Raw genomic sequence first — 16,510 nt, forward strand, 5'->3', positions numbered from 1 at the left:
TGTGGCAGTGAAAGCGTTAGCATTGCTAGGCTGGGGAATAAAACAGGGGAGATGGACATCCTGCATGACAGGTTACCATGCTCTGACTTTCTTTAAATTTTGTTAGCATTGGAGAGAAAGGTATAATCTAATGGTAGGTCTCAAAATATACTAGTACAATTTTTTGTTAGAGAAACAACCCCTAGAAGCCATTTATTTCCTTAGTTCTTCTTACTCATTACTCTTCCATTTTATATTATCTTGGATCACCACAATTCTACATATATTCTAATGGCAATGAGTTTCCCAAATCTTTCCAGATGTACAGAGAGAGTCTGGTTTCTGATCTGCTGATGGCATTGAAAACTGAGTGGCTGATCGGATAAGGAAGTAGCAAGGCACAGACAAAACCTAAACTTTGGAGAAGAACAGAGACTCGTATGTTATCTGGTGCACAGCAGGAACTGATAAATGTTAGTTTCCTCTCCAAAATAATAGCAAATTAGTAGGGAAAATTTTTGTTTGTTCGTTATAAAAAATCAACCCGAAGGGAAGTCTAACTGAAGAGAAGTCTAAATATGAGTATCTTTGGAGAATTTAGAGATTATGACAGAAAATGCGATTTGGGGGTATACCTTTAAAACTAAAGACAATATACTTCACCTTATAAAATAAACCTAGAAGACAGAATTTGAGAAATCTGTGCTTATTTATGATGTAGGGTAATGGTTATTGCTTAAAATTAGAATATATCCAAAAGAATTCTTAGGGGAGGGTAAACCAGTAATATTAAGTATGTACTTACAGACTAGAAAAAAGCCTCCCTAACGGCAAAGGCCATTTAAATTTTATTACTTTCTCTGGGTTCTTGCCAAAAAAAGAAGAGGTAGAATTAATTAATCATTCAAGCAGAATTTAATTAATTTAGACATAGTTAAAAAACCAAAATAATATGAACATTTTCATCAAGAGATTTCTGTGCAATAATTCAAATTTTCCCTATTATTTTAATTAATAATTTTTGGCAGATTTCTATTATCTTTCAAATGTTGGTTCTGCTTTTTTTCCCCTGTAAATAAGAGAATATTTTGATGGAGTGTTCAGCAGACAAACAAGTTCTTCTTAAGAGTCCTGTGTTCTGAGACAAGACAAAACTCAAGAAGACACAATATCAAAACCAATCACAATTCCCAGTCTAAATGGTGAAAAGGAAACATGCTAGAAAAATTGGAACTCTGCCCAACTGGAGAGGAAGCAATGATTTATGGCAACCTAAGCAGACTAAGACAACTTTTGGACGACTCTGAAAAATAACCTATTGTTAAATTATGAAGAACACAATTACCCTACAAATCCAGGCAAAAAGACAGAAAACACAATGCTCCTTGAACACAGAGGGTATGATTAGCTTAATGTGAAGCTACACGGTAAAGTGCATAGCACCCACTTTCATTTTACAGGTAGCTCTCACTAGCAGACTGCATTAATAGTAAAGCTTAGCTTAATGTGGAACAATATCAGAGTCTAAAATAAATACCAAATTTGACAAAAAGTAGATGAGTCAGATACACGAAGGGAGCTGGTGTGGTCTAAGGATGACAGCTAACGCAGGGTTAGGGATTCTACTTCTCCTGTCTTTAAGAAATGATCTGAATTAGTCATTTATGCCTCTGGCTACATGGCAAGCCACCTCCAAGGTGCCTGGAATTCCTTGGAAAGGTGCCATGAATATAGTAATGTAAAAACAGACTCTGAATTAGCTTTTCCCAAAACAAAACAATGAAAAGACAGTATCTTGAATATGCTAGACTTCATGCAGTATTTTCAACACTAAAAAGAGCCTTGCTTGGCGAAAGGGAGGCAGAACTGATCATTTCTTCACGAAAAAAAGATGATGTCTGGAAATGGGGAAACCTGGTATTCAAACACAAAAGCATATCAATTTATGCCATAAAACCTGAAGTTAATATATAGGTCTTAATGTTGAAAAGACTATAGTGAAACCTCTTTCTAAGAATCTGTTCCCTGAAACCACTAACAGTAATTTTGAATTGCTTAACTGAACTTGATACATCTAGCTCAGGACATGTAACCCTGAGAAGAAATGCTAAACATTTGTTAACGTCTACACAGCTGGTTACAAGAAATCATATCACAGTATAAGTGTGTGAAAGGATTTCATTCTACTTTCAGGGGTAGAGGAAAAGAAAGAAACTAGTATTTGTTGATGTACTACAGCCACTGTGTTGGAAATTTTACATAATATCACCTCATCTAATCCTCATAACAACTCTATGAGATAGGACTCATCTCCAACTACAATGAAGTAACTGAAGCTCAAGGGTATAAAATTAGGAAGTGGTGGAGTTAATATTAGAACTCAGACCATCTGACTCCAAGCCCTATGCTTCTTACAATTAATGGCATTTGTAATGGCAAAGATAATATACTTTACCCCAGAGATGAGGTGCTGTAAAATATAATTCTACATAGTCACAACTCTCTAAAGTTGGTTAGCAGGAAAAATACAAAAAGAAACAAAAAATTTAACCATTTCAATAACAAGAAGAATGATCTGAAACACATCTGATCCTCCTGGAAGATCTTTCAAGCATAAAGAATCACCTCTTAATATTCAAGTTTATATTGAGTATTATGGGTTTTTTTTTTTCAGTTTCTCTTTTGTCCTTCACTTGCATGATCAGTAGGTTGAAAATGAGCAGATCCTCTAAATAAATGAACAAAAACCTTTCAGATCCTGAATGTGGTTTTCAAATTGTGAGGGGACTTTCAAATTGTAAAACGTGAAGCCACTATGCTATATTCACAGTCAGATAAAACTTGTTTTTTATAGTAGGACTTCTTAAACTTTAATGTGCTTATAAAGTCCCTGGATGTCTTGTAAAATTCAGATTCTGATTTAGTAGGTCTGGAGCCAGGGACCACTCTTTGAGTAGCAGGTTTTAGAATATATACAAAATATGGGCATGATGAAAATCTGGGGAAAATAGTATATGAAGAAATAATTGATACTGTTTCTTGGAGATGTAGCTAAAGTAGAATACAATGATGAAGTTTTATTCTTGAACTACATAGCATAGTCTATGGAATTAAAATCAGCTGCACAACTCAGAAGAGCCAACGTGATTCTGAAGAAGGATAAAGTCAGAGGACTGACAGAGGACCCATCTTTAGCAATAGCCATAAAGCTACAACAATCAAGACAGTGAAATGGTGAAATTGATGAACTGGTGAAAGAACAGACAAATAGACCTGGAACATAATAGAGAGCCCAGAAATAGACCCATATAAATATAGTAAACTGACCTTTGACACAGGAGCAAAGGCATTTCAATGGAGAAAATGATAGTCATTTCCACAAATGATACTAGAACAACTAGAAACCTATATAAATCTATATTAAAAAAAAAAGAGAGAGAGAGAGAGAGACGAATCTAGACAAAGACTTTCTACCTTCACAAAAATGGACTATAGGCTTAAATGTAAAACACATCACTACAAAATTCCCGTAACATAGGAAAAATCTAAGTGACCTTGGATTTAGCGATGACTTTTTAGATATTATACCAAAGGCATGGTCCATGAAAGAAAGAATTGATAATTTGAATTTCATTAAAATTAAAAACTTCTGTCCAGTCAAAGACAGTGTCAAGAAAGTAAGAAGACAAGCCACATAATGGAAGAAAATATTTGCAAAAGATAGATCTGAGAAAGAACTGCTATCCAAAATATAAAGAACTCTTAAAACACAACAAGAAGAAAACAAACAACTAAAAAATGGGCAAAAGATCTGAAAAGATACATAATTCATCAAAGAAGATACGCAGTTAACAAATAATTATATGAAAAGATGCTCAATGTATGTTGAGCAATCGTCCTCTTTGGTATTTACCCAAAAGATTTGAAAATTTTGTCCACACATGCACACAAATGTTTGTGGTGGTTTTATTCATAATTGTTAAAACTTGGAAGCAACAAGTCCTTCAACAGATGAATGGATAAGCTGTGTTATACATCCTAAAATGGAATATTATTCAGTGATAAAAATAAATGAGCTGTTAAGCCACACTGATATGTAATAACCTGAACTGCACATCACTAAGTGAAAAAAGTCAGTCAGAAAACAATTCATAATAGCATATGAAGTACCAGCTGGTATATATTCCAGAAAAGGCAAAACTATGAAGAGAAGACAGTAAAAAGATTAGTGTTGTCAGGGGTTTGGGGGAAAGGAAATATGAAAAGGTGGAGCACAGGGGAGTTCTGTATAATGATATAATGGTGGACACATGTCATTATGCATTGTTAAAATCCAGAGAATGTACAACACAAATAATGAACCCTAGTATAAACACTGGACATCAATTGATAATGATATGTCAATGTTGGTTCATTGATTACAATGCATATACCATATTTGTGTGGGATCTTGATGGTAGGGGAGAGTGTGTATGTGTGAGGAGAGCAGGTATATGGGAACTCTCTATACTTTCTGCTCAATTTTGCTATAAACCTAAAACTGCTCTAAAAAAGGTCTATTGATTAAAAAAATCAAGAGCACACATGTCTCTAATGCTTAAAAAAATAATGGTTAACTATAACCATGAAATTTTTCCAAAGATAAATCAGTATAGCATTATTCAGTTTATATAAGGCACATAATAATTCTTTTCTTAATTTAAAAATTTTAAATGAGATTTTGTTTCCCAAAACGTACTGTTTGATTGATTGACTAGACAGAAGGGAGTCCTTCCTTCAACAACAGGGATCCATAAGAGAGCCCTAGGTGGTGCCATGGGTGTGAGAGGAAAACATGCAGGGATGATGGTGGGTCTCGAACCAGGAGCACCATGTTTCCCATTTTCCTTTCAGGACTCTCACAGCGCTCCTCCTCAGCTCCAGGCTCAGAGAAGGACCGCCCAGGACCAGGTTGGGCCGAAAATGGATCTGTGCTATTCTAACTAAGGCGCATGGCTCTGGATGCAGCTCTTTTCCCTGAGACTTTAAACAGAGTTGGTAAGAAAAATGCAATGTTTAGGAAATTCTGCTATGCCTTAGCCCACCAACTGTTAAGTACTGTTTTTATCTTTTAGTTCCTATTTACTGGGCTACAACTAATACTATGTATGTAATATCCTTAATCATACAATAACCTTGAGAGGCAGCAATTAACATTTTAATAAATGAAGTGAGGGACTGAAGAGATTAAGTTCCTTGCCCAGTACTACACAGCTTTTTATTAGTAAGCCAAAATACGAGCCCAGTCCTGACTCACTTCAAAGTCCCACACAGTTCAATTAAATCCTGCTGATTCCATACTCCTTGATAACCACCACGCCTTCTTTGCTGCATTGAAATACTTCCCTAGTTTCTGATCTTAGCATATCCCATTCCACTTGGGACTTGGCCTCTCTCTCAGAGCCACTAGTAGCTCTGGGAAAAATGATATCCCCATTCTCAGTATTGTTTCCATGGACTTACATTGGCCAGGTCAACAGCTTCTTCTCAAGGTGAAGATTATTAATCATTGTGAACATTGTGTTCATCCTTCCTTCCAGTCTTCTTAGTTTGATTGCTTACATTAACTAGAAGATCTATGAATTCTAGGCAATAGAATGGAAGAAAAATATTGTCTATCCTGCCCAAGGGAAAAAGGTAGGAAAATGACCTCCAAAAATCAAACTGCTCTTTAGAGTAACAGAAACCAAATAAAACAATACAAAATGATTATGGAACAGTTAAAGTCTAATGTGTGAAATGTGTGAAAATACCTGGTTTTGTTAAAACAGAAATATCTAACTATGAGAACTCATCTACTGATGAAAAACTGAATTAATGGCATTAAAAAAACAAGTCATGAGCAATTATCAAGTAACACACACCCTTTACTCCATCCATTACCACTATGTATAGCAGCTATAAAACATAGGTTCAGTAAAGGGTTCCTTTTGAGACAGGAAGGAAGGGGGCAGTGCACAGCCATTCAAGGAATGACACAGAAATTAACACCAAGATGGTGGAAGATTCAACTCCCAGTAGGTCTTGAGACCCAAGATGGCAGGAGGTTTGACTTCCAGTAGACCTTGAGTTTCATTATATGCTCATTGTAATACATTAGCATGGTAAATGACACTTCCACATGTTCCATAACAGTTCTGAGGCTAACTATAAAAGGTCAAAACGTAGGTCGTGGCCCAATTTTTGGGAATCTCAGCCCCTTCCCCAAAGTAGTTGGAATAATCCTTCCACTTGTTAGCATATGAAGATACTGAGTCAATAAAAACTAACAACCTCCACTCCTCGTGGCCACTCTCCTTTCTGAGTGAGACAGCCTGCACTCTGTCTATGGAGTGTGTAACTACTTTTACTTTAAACTAAGTATTCACCCCCACACCTCACAGCCTTTCTCTTGCCTTTTGAGATAGTCTGCACTCTGCCTATGGAGTATGTCTCTCTCTGAATAAATCTACTTTTATTCAACTGTGGCTTGCTCTTGAATTATTTCCTGTGCAAAGCCAAGGACTCACACTTGGTAGGGTGCATCCCAGGGACTCAACTGAGACCTGGGACACAGCCATCCTCTTGCCCTACATTTTTCCTGTATCACTTTAATTATCTATTTTTTAAAAAACCATCTCTTCTCTGTTGCTACTACTTTTGATAATAAGAATGAAATAGAATCAGCAATAAAAAACCTCCCTCCAAACAAAAGTCCAGGACCAGATGGTTTCACTGGTGAATTCTGCCAAACACACAAAGAAAAACTCATACTAGTTCTTCTCAAACTCTTCTAAAAGATTGTAAAGGGAGGAATACTCCCCAACTCATTCTATGAAGCCACCATCACCTTGATACCAAGACCAGACAAAGACACTACCAAAAAGAAAATTACAGGCCCAATATCACTGATGAACATAGATGCAAAAATCCTCAACAACATATTAGCAAACAAAATCCAAAAAACACACACACACAAAATACACCATGATCAAGTTGGATTCATCTCAGGAACACAAGGATGGTTCAACATATGCAAATCAAGTCAATGTAATACACCACATCAAAAAAAGAAAGGACAAAAATCACATGATCATCTCAATAGATTCAGAAAAAGCATTTGATAAAATTCAACATTCATTTATGACAAAAAAACTTCTTACCAAAGTGGGTATAGAGAGAACATATCTCAACATAATAAAAGCTATTTATGACAAACCAACAGCTACCGTAATACTCAGTGGTGAAAAACGGAAAGTCTTCCTACTAAAATCTGCAAAAAGACAAGGATGTCCACTCTCATCACTTCTATTCAACATAGCCTTGGAAGTCCTAGCCATAGTAATCAGGCAAGAAAAATAAATAAAAGGGATCCAAATTGGAAGAGGAGGTAAAATTGTCACTATATGCAGATGACATGATACTATATATAGAAAACTCTAAAAATTCAGCACAAAAACTACTAGAGCTGATAAAAGAATTCAGCAAGGTAGCAGGATACAAGATTAACATACAAAAATCAGTTGCATTTCTTTACAGTAACAATGAATTAGCAGGATAAGAGGGTAAAGAAACAATCCTTTTTAAAATCACATCCAAAATAATAAAATACTTAGGAATAAATCTGACCAAGGAGGCGAAAGACTTCTACTTTGAGAACTACAAACTATAACCTTTAATGAAAAAGAATATGAGAATGAATATATGTATGTATATGCATGACTGAGACACTGTGCTGTATACCAGAAATTGATACATTGTAACTGACTATACTTCAATTAAAAAAAAAAAAGAAAAGAAGTAAAGAGTTTAGTATCTACCGACTAGAATGTAAATTTACGGTACAGATTCAACTACTTACTTGCTGGCATAATGGAAAGACAGGATATACGTGTTGAATAAAGTTCTATAAAAAGAAAACAAATTGAAACCATATTAAAATAGTTTATTCTAAGAACTTCCATTTCTCTCTTTTTAGTATAAGATTTAATAATTTGTTTGTGACACATAAGAGATGATATAGAAAATTCAAGATTTCTATATACCCTCAACCATTGAGTCTAAACACCATCAAAGAGAGATTTTCAAAGTATGTGATTAAAGTCAAACCTTTGCATTCATTTTTATCCTTAGCTTATTTCTTTATCCTTTAGGAAAATTTCCCCCTCCACCTTTTTTTTCTTTTTTCTTTTTTTTAACCAGAAAATATCAAATAGGCTAACAGATGGCAAGGGCACTGAATCAAGTCTAATTTGGGTTGAATTCAAGTTTGATTATCTAGAGACATGAAAGCAATTTACCTATATTAGCATCAAATGGCTAATACTGATAAAAGTGTTATGGAAATATGATCCAGTAGAAAGCTTTCTGTATTGGGACTTAAAAGACACCCCCCCCCCGCCCCTGGCTAGTTATAAAACTTCGGCAAAGTCACACATTACTTCTGCTACAGGATCCTTTATCTGCCCAATGGGATGACAAGAACTAATCCCCCTTTCTATGAGATACTGAGAGAATAAAGTAGAATCTTTAAAAAAATTTTTTCTTCACTGGATGTGGTAGGCAAAATAATGACCCTGCAAAAATGTACACACTTTAATCCATAGAACCTGCAAAAATGTTACCTTATATAGCAAAAGGGACCTTGCAGATGTGATTATGTTAGAATCCTGAGAAGAGATTATCCAGGATTATATCTGGGTGAGACCAAAGTAATGACAAATATCCTTAAAAGTGAAGGAGGAGGTAAAATGGTTAGAGTTTGAGTGATGTGGTAAGACCAAAACTTGAGCAGCCAGTGTTGGCTTTGAGGATGGAAATGGGCCATAAGACAAAGAACGCAGGCAAGCCTCTAGAGGGTGGAAAAGGCAAGCAAAAGAACTCTCCCGTAGAAGGAATGCAACCTTGCCAAAAACTGGATTCTAACCCACTGAGCCTAATTTCAGATTTCTGATCTCCAGAACTTTAAGATAATAAATTTATGTTGTTTTAAACCACTGAGTCCATTGTGATTTCTTAGAGCCGTAATAGGAAACTAAGGCACTGGGTTCAATGTCAGCTCTGACACTTGTCCTAGCTATGTGTTCTTGGGCCAGTTTTCTATGTCTCTGAACTTTAGTTTTCTTATCTGTAAAATGGGGGTTAAAATTGGCAACTACTGATTGTTATACGTATCAAATAGGACAAGTGCTAAGTGCTATTCAGTGGTTTAAAAAAGTTAGCTGTTTATTACTCTTTATGTTACACTAAAGCAATGTAATACAATTATTTTTATAAAATCTACATGCAACTCATAGTTTCCACATACATAAGAAATGAACATTAAAGTTTTGATCACTCAAGTTATTGGAAATACATCGATGTAGAAGTCATTGGTTTGTTCTCATAGACTGTAAGGTTGAAATTCTTTTAGATCTCAAAGTTCCCAAAGGGAAGAAGCAGTATGTGTATAATTTGTTTTAAATACAGATTATACATTAGGTTATTTCTTTATCCTTCAGGAAAAGGTGACTTACATACCAGGAAACTTTTGATGACCTAAGATAAAATTTAAGATAAGACAGATCACCATAGTCCCACCTTTTAATTTTACTAATAAAGAAAGAGAAATTCACAAGGAAGTTAAATGATTCGGTTTGTTACCAATGCTCAGTCAGTTCATGTCAGAGATGGATTACGTCCTGGGTTTTCTACGTCCAGATCTGTGCTATTTTGTAACAGTAAGGATTACCAAACTACGGCCCACAGGTCAAATCTGGTCTGCCACCTGTTTTTTGTAAATAAAATTTTACTGGAACACAGGCATACCCATCATTTATATATTGTTTACAGCTGTTTTCCTGATACAAAGACAGAGCTGAGCAGTTGGAACAGAGACTGGGCAGTAAAGCTTAATTTATTTATGACCTGGCCCTGATACAAGAAGTCTGCTGACCCCTGTGCTACAGTGTATTGCTTCTCAAGGCATGGAAGCTAATTTATTTTTTAAATGTTTCAAATCAATAGTTTTTTTTAAAATGACCTTGCAGCAAAGTTTTAAGAATGTCACACAAATAAAGGAATACTATGGCTTAATGTACTGTATAACATTAAATATGGATGAAATTCTGTGCAGTGCAGATTCCATGGCTCCACTAAGACACCATGGGGTTGAGTTCAATTTTGGCTAAATGATGTTGATTTAATAACAGCAAAACTACTCGTCTCAGCGTACAAATGTCAAGCAAAATAATATAATAACTTATTGCTGTAATCATTATTCAGTAAGAACTACTGTAAACATATTCAATCACAATTTATATTAAAAATTGGTAATTATTAAAAATAATGTAAAACATGATGTTTCCTTCATAAAGCATTTATTCATTAATATTTATTGAGTACCTCATCCTAGTGGGATTATATACCTTTTATAAGACTCATATCCCTGTTTTCTTACAATTGAATAAGGGGAAAGGAACTAATAATTAATGGATGTGCAGAAGAACCACATCTAAAACATATAACCACTGAATTTTCAAAACAAACATACAGAGAAAGAACTCGCATTTTCATTTTTATAGCTGAAGAAACAGGTTCAGGGAAAGTGAACATCCCTCCAAGGATAGAGCTACCAAGTGGTTGAGCTGGACTTGCCCAGGCTTTTCAGTCTCTTAAGATTCCCTTTTCCTTACTTCTCCTGCTTTTCATAACACCTTCAGATTCAACATTCTTTCTTGTATTTGTGGTATGGAACTGTGTATGTGGATAGAACAGATGATTATTTGTTCAAGTACTTTGGATTCAAAGCTCCTTTTGAGAAAATTAAAAACTGGTCTTGCCTTCAGATACTTTCCATAGGGAAGTGAAATAGCCCTAAGTTTGGGCAAAGAGATAAATTAGGCTCCCAAACATTAAAAAAATATCAATTTTGCCATTTATACAATTCCATCACCTAAAGTGTATCACTCTCCCTTGGATCCAATAATACAGGATACAGGCATATCTGAGACTCATGAGAGAATCTCATAAAATTGATGAAATCCAGTTTATTCTAAAAGTCTCCTGGCTACTCTTCAGCAGAGCCCAAACAAAGGATACTTTAGTTATCTGGTCCCTTTGCTACACTCTACACTTGTGTGTAGATCATCCGTAAGCAACAAAGTAGGACAGTGTTATCCTCAAAGTCCTGTGAAAAGGTCATCAATGAATTTAGACTTAACATCTGACTTTTTATAAAAAGCAGTAAGAGAAACATCTAATCCAAGAATATTCCTAGCTTTTTTGCAAAACCCCAAGGATTTATTTGAGTTGTTTATTATGCCCAACCTCCCATGCATAGGATTCATGTAATATCTCCTAGAGTTTAGTGTAAGCAAAAATAATTTTTTTTCATTTATCAAATGAGAAACTTTTTAAAGTAACACATAGGTTAAGAATATGAAAAAAAAGGAAATTATTTTGTTGGATAAAGTAAATTTTGAGAGATCACAATTTCCTATGCTGAATGTATTTCCAAAGCAATACATTTACAGTCAGAAAAGACTGAAATACAATTAACTGGGACACTTCATTAAATGCAATGTTGTTCTAACCACTGCTTTAGAGAAAAGAAAATAAATAATGAAATATGCAAAGTCAGACTTTGGGGAATCCAAGAGACCCCTGCCCTCTCCCCCTCCAAATTAGCCTAGTTGAGGAGTTGAAATATACAAATAAAATGTAAAACACAGAAACACAGAAAATGAGAAGTAGCATCCTAAGATTTACAGATAAAGAATTCCAGGATTTTAAAGAAATCAAACATTTTCCAGATATTTAGAATGTCTGATGTTTTTTATTCTTTACTGAATATTCAAGTTTCCATCTAGAATTATTTATCTCCAACCTAAAGAACTTCTTCATCGTTTATTTTGTTGCAGGTCTCTTGGGAGCAAATTATCCCTGTTTTCTTTTATCTGAAAATGTTGTCTGTCTTCATTCTTTTTTTTAACTGATACATAATTGACATTAGTTTTAGGTATACTATGTAATTTGATATTTGAATATTGTATATATTGCAAAATGATCATCATGATAAATCCAGCCTTCATTCTGGAATAATATATTTACTGGGTATAGAATTCTAGATTGACAGTTCATTTTTCTCCAGCACTTTCAAGATGCTATCCTACTCTTTTCTGTCTTTGATGGTTTCTAATGAGAAGCCAACTACTAAATACCATCTAACAGACCTTTGAGGCTTTGTTCATTTTCCTCCAATATTTCTTTTTTTCTCTTGGATAAATAATATTAATATTTGAATATTTGAATATATTGAATATATATTCAAATAATATTAATATTTGAATATTTGAATATATATTGAATAATATTTGAAACCACTTACTCTCTCCTCCGTCATGTCCACTCAGCTGTTAAGTCCATCCAGTGAGTTTTTCATTTCAGAAATAGTATTTTCCAGTTCTAGAAGTTCCATTTGGTCTTTTTTCATTTCTATTTCACTGCCAAGACTTTGCATTTCTCTGATGAGATTTTCATGCATTGAAAGCATGCTTTGCTTTACTTCATTGATAATACTTATAACAGCTGTTTTGAAACTCCTGTAGGTTAATTCCAAAACCTGATTCATCTTGAGGCTGGAAACAAAAGATTATCTTTTCTTTCTTTTTAAAATAAATTATTTTATGTTGTTTTGTTTTGGGGGGTTAGGTTTAGGTTTACTTACTTGCTTAGTTTTAGAGGAGGTACTGGGGATTGAACTCAGGACCCTGTGTATACTAAGCATGTGCTCTACCACCTGAGCTATACTCTCCCCCCAAAAGATTATCTTTTCAGTTGAGAATGTGTTTCATTTTCTTGGTTCTCTGTATATCAATAATTTTGGATTATATCTTGAGTTGTGGAGACTCTGGATTCTGTTATTTTTCTCTAGTGAACAATGTCTCCTTTGTTTTAGCAGATCTTTCTTTTCTTTCTCTTCTTCTTCTTCTTTTTTTTTTTTTTGGCTAGTCTCTAACTATAAATTTTTCTTCTTGTGCAAGAGAGCTTCTGTTTTCAGTTGGGCTGGTCTGAGTCTATTCTAGGCATGTATGGTTCAAAGATCAGTCATAGATGTAGGCTGTCAAATTCTGGAGATCTCCTGCCTAGTTCTTTCCCTTGTAAGCCACACTCTCATCAGCATTCCCAGTTTCTCTTTTCTGGTACACCAGACTAGAAACGCTACAGGTTTTTCTGTGTCTGCACCACTGACATCCATTTCATATTGAACAGAATGCATTTAGTCCTGGCTGAAAGGGACTTAACTCCTTGTCTCCCTCTCCCAAGTGAATATGGGTTATTTCTGAGAGTGGTATGGAGAAAGAATTGTAAGACATTCTAAGCTATTTAAGGAAAGGTATATAGTAAGAAAGCATATGAACAGTGAGATGCACTGAGGTGGGAAATAATGCTGAAATGTTAAGCATTATTTTAATAATTAAATCATGTAAATTGCTGAATGCCAGCTATGTCTAGGACTATGGCCAAAAAAATATACATTTTAGGCAGATGCATGATATACTCTGATCTCTATTTTAGCTTAAGACTAATTATCTGTACTGTTTAAAACTGCAATATGGAGTATGACTGGAGCTGGAGACAGCAATAAGGTGGCAGTTCCAGTGGTGCAGGTGGGAAGTAATGAGGTCTCAACTAGGCTACTGGCAGAGGGAATAGAAAGGAAGGTATGGAAATGAGATGATGTAGCATATGACCAACTGATGACCCTGAAATTCATCAATAACCTGAATTATCACAAAAAGATAAAATTCTCCTGTTAATAGGGAGGGAGTGTCCCTTTCATTATTTATTTAATAGAGAGGACTATTATAAAAGCAAATCAGTAAAATTATTCTTTAGACATACAAGCCTGGTTCATCTGGCGAGCAACAGATAATGACAGACTGTAGTTACATGGGGTCTGGAATCAGACACCACACTGTAGCTGTCCTTCTACCAGGATATACCTATAATGGCGGGAAGTGAAAACCAACCTGTTTTTCCAAACCTACTTACGGGTAGGGTGTAAAGCTGCCACCGATGCAAGCCCAGATACAGGACTATCCACGCTACAGTCTCATCAATACCTGCATAACCAAAGACTTGGAACTGAAGACTGAAAAGGACTGAAACCTCCTTTTGATTGAGATACTGTGAAAATTAAAGTGACTTTCAAGTCATCACTACCATAAAGAATACAACTCCAACTAGAACAATACATAGCACTTAGAAAGTACTCTTCATCTTCAAAGAACTTTACTCTCATTAACTAATTAAGAGTCTGAATTCAGTGAGTCTACTATAATTTTATAGTATAATATAACAAACTAAAGTTCATTTATTAATAAGCAATACTTTAATGCTATTATAATTGTCACAATTTTGACTTACATGCAAATTTTTTCTTACATATTGAGTATAGAGTATAGACATCAACACTCCTCCCCCTTCTACAAAACAATAAACATATCACAGATGCTAGGAATTTAAGTTGACAAAAGCAAAATATATTTGGGTTTTTTTAAAACAAAAGGTGGGAGGGATACACAGAAAAGATGGCCATGATTAGTAGGAAAAGGGTAAAAGTAGTGCTTTTTAGTGAAAAGAAATTTCTTTATGAGAAATTTGGTAAAAGATGACAAAGATCTTAGTAAAATTTGTTTAGTTTTAAAGAGTTGATTAACAAAAATACACTATGCATTGAGATTTGTTTGATTTAAAAATTATAACTTTTGCTCAGAAGCTTCAACATAGCAGAACAAAAGTAATACCTTTTAAAACTTGTAATCTTGTTGCTTATTACCACCTAGAATGTGTTCCTTGAATAGAGAACACTTCCCTTTTATTTATGTATGACTAGAGAAATTTATCTGAGACATTTCAGCAAAAATAATTATGGTGTTGTCAATATGCTACTCTCACTAAAATTTACAGAAATCCAAATTAAAACAACACTAAGGAACCAGGGTACTAAGAAATCATCTATCAAATTACTCTAAAATGTGTAAAAGAAAAAAACCATATTGGTTAGGCTGTGGGATATTCTATATACTACTAAGGAGAGTACAAAAAATGTGTAAGTTTTTTCAAGGGTGAAAAGACATATGAAACATCATCAAACATACAAAGAAACAAAGATAAAAACAAAAAAAAGCACATTAAATACTTACATGCATTTTGATCTTACAATTAATTTCTAAGAATTCATCTAAAGGAATGCTATGCTCACTGATTAATCTATATGCATAAATAATCTTCTACAGGATGTTCAGTACAGTGTTCTTTATGACAGGGAAATGAGAGACAATGTAAATGTTCCATAACAGGGGATTGGTAACTTAAAGACAGTACAGCAACATGACAGAACACTATACAGTTAATGAAACAGAGATGGTTACTTAATGACACTGAAAAATGTTCATAAAACATAACTAGGTTTAAAAAGAAGAATAAAATACTACATATACAAGAATCTCAGTTTTGCTAAAAACAATGCACATAAACCTAATTAAAAAGACTAAAAGACTACTAAGTAACAAAGTGTTAAATGAAATGTATATATTCCAAATTTTCTATCAGCATATTTCTCTCAACATTTATCACTTTCATAATCAGAAAAAATTAAGTTGAGTTACTAAATGAAAAAGTCACATATGCCCTTTACCCAAATTTAATGTACTCTAGATATTCTTGCTCCGACGGTTACACATAAACCTTCTGCTCTGTCACTGCAGTTGTGAATGAGTCCAGCAAAGATCATTCTGAATGTCTATGACATGGTCAGTCACCTGGGAGGGATTACATCAAATTGTTATGAGTTCAGGGACCCAAATGACCGCCCTCTACTGCAGACCAATACTAAAGTAAGACTATGTGAGTCCTAGGCAAGATGTGTTCTTTAGAGGTGAAAGTCTAGTGCATTAACCAGGTTTTATATTAAATGTCTTCATCATTTGTGAGGAGCCAGATGGTTGGTAATATGTGTAGATATTCTGAAATAGGCTGGCTGATTTCAATTAGCTCTGAAGTGAGACAAATGATAGTGCAGATCTATATTGCTAAGCCCAGGGGTACTGAGAGAATATCTTCTTTCACATGAATACCCCAACCTAGAGTTCCAATTATATAACACAGCTAATGGGTTATCCTGGAACACATGCGCTGTTGCAAAGAACCTCTGTTATGAAGCACCTAACTGGGCAAACATTTCATGCCCAAGATAAGGAAACCAGCTAATGTGAGTGAGGAAAGGGAATTAAAAAAACAACAACAAACCAACAATATAGCCTAAATGCTTGTGTTCAAAATGACTAAGTTTTGTGACCGATTTTGGCAGCAAATAAAAATACTTCTATGGTAAGCTGCAGTACTTGTGGGCCAAATCAAAGACTCTGCCTGGAAAGATTAGTAACTAAATAAGTGTTGGCTTTTCCAGGCTTAGCATGCAATGCCAATTTTATGTCACTTTCCTCAAGGTGCCAGCTGTGTTGTTCCT

The 16,510-nt window shown here is 34.7% G+C and overlaps 1 protein-coding gene across 14 annotated transcripts in view; it reads right to left on the reverse strand.

The window, feature by feature from the left end:
- Positions 1–16,510, reverse strand: part of PEAK1 (pseudopodium enriched atypical kinase 1) — a 197,749-nt gene that overhangs the window by 64,943 nt on the left and 116,296 nt on the right. For 10 of the 14 annotated variants that reach the window (XM_072950953.1, XM_072950948.1, XM_072950947.1 and 7 more), the window contains one exon: positions 7,859–7,903. The exons of 3 other annotated variants lie outside the window; for them this stretch is intronic. The gene's annotated coding sequence lies outside the window, so the exon portion shown is untranslated. Of the gene's footprint in view, positions 1–7,858; positions 7,904–8,621; positions 8,646–16,510 lie in introns of those variants that run through there. One more of the 14 variants, XM_072950955.1, reaches the window with a different exon arrangement.

The sequence above is a fragment of the Vicugna pacos genome, chromosome 27 (assembly GCF_048564905.1).
Source record: "Vicugna pacos chromosome 27, VicPac4, whole genome shotgun sequence".
In the NCBI taxonomy this organism is placed as follows: Eukaryota; Metazoa; Chordata; class Mammalia; order Artiodactyla; family Camelidae; genus Vicugna; species Vicugna pacos.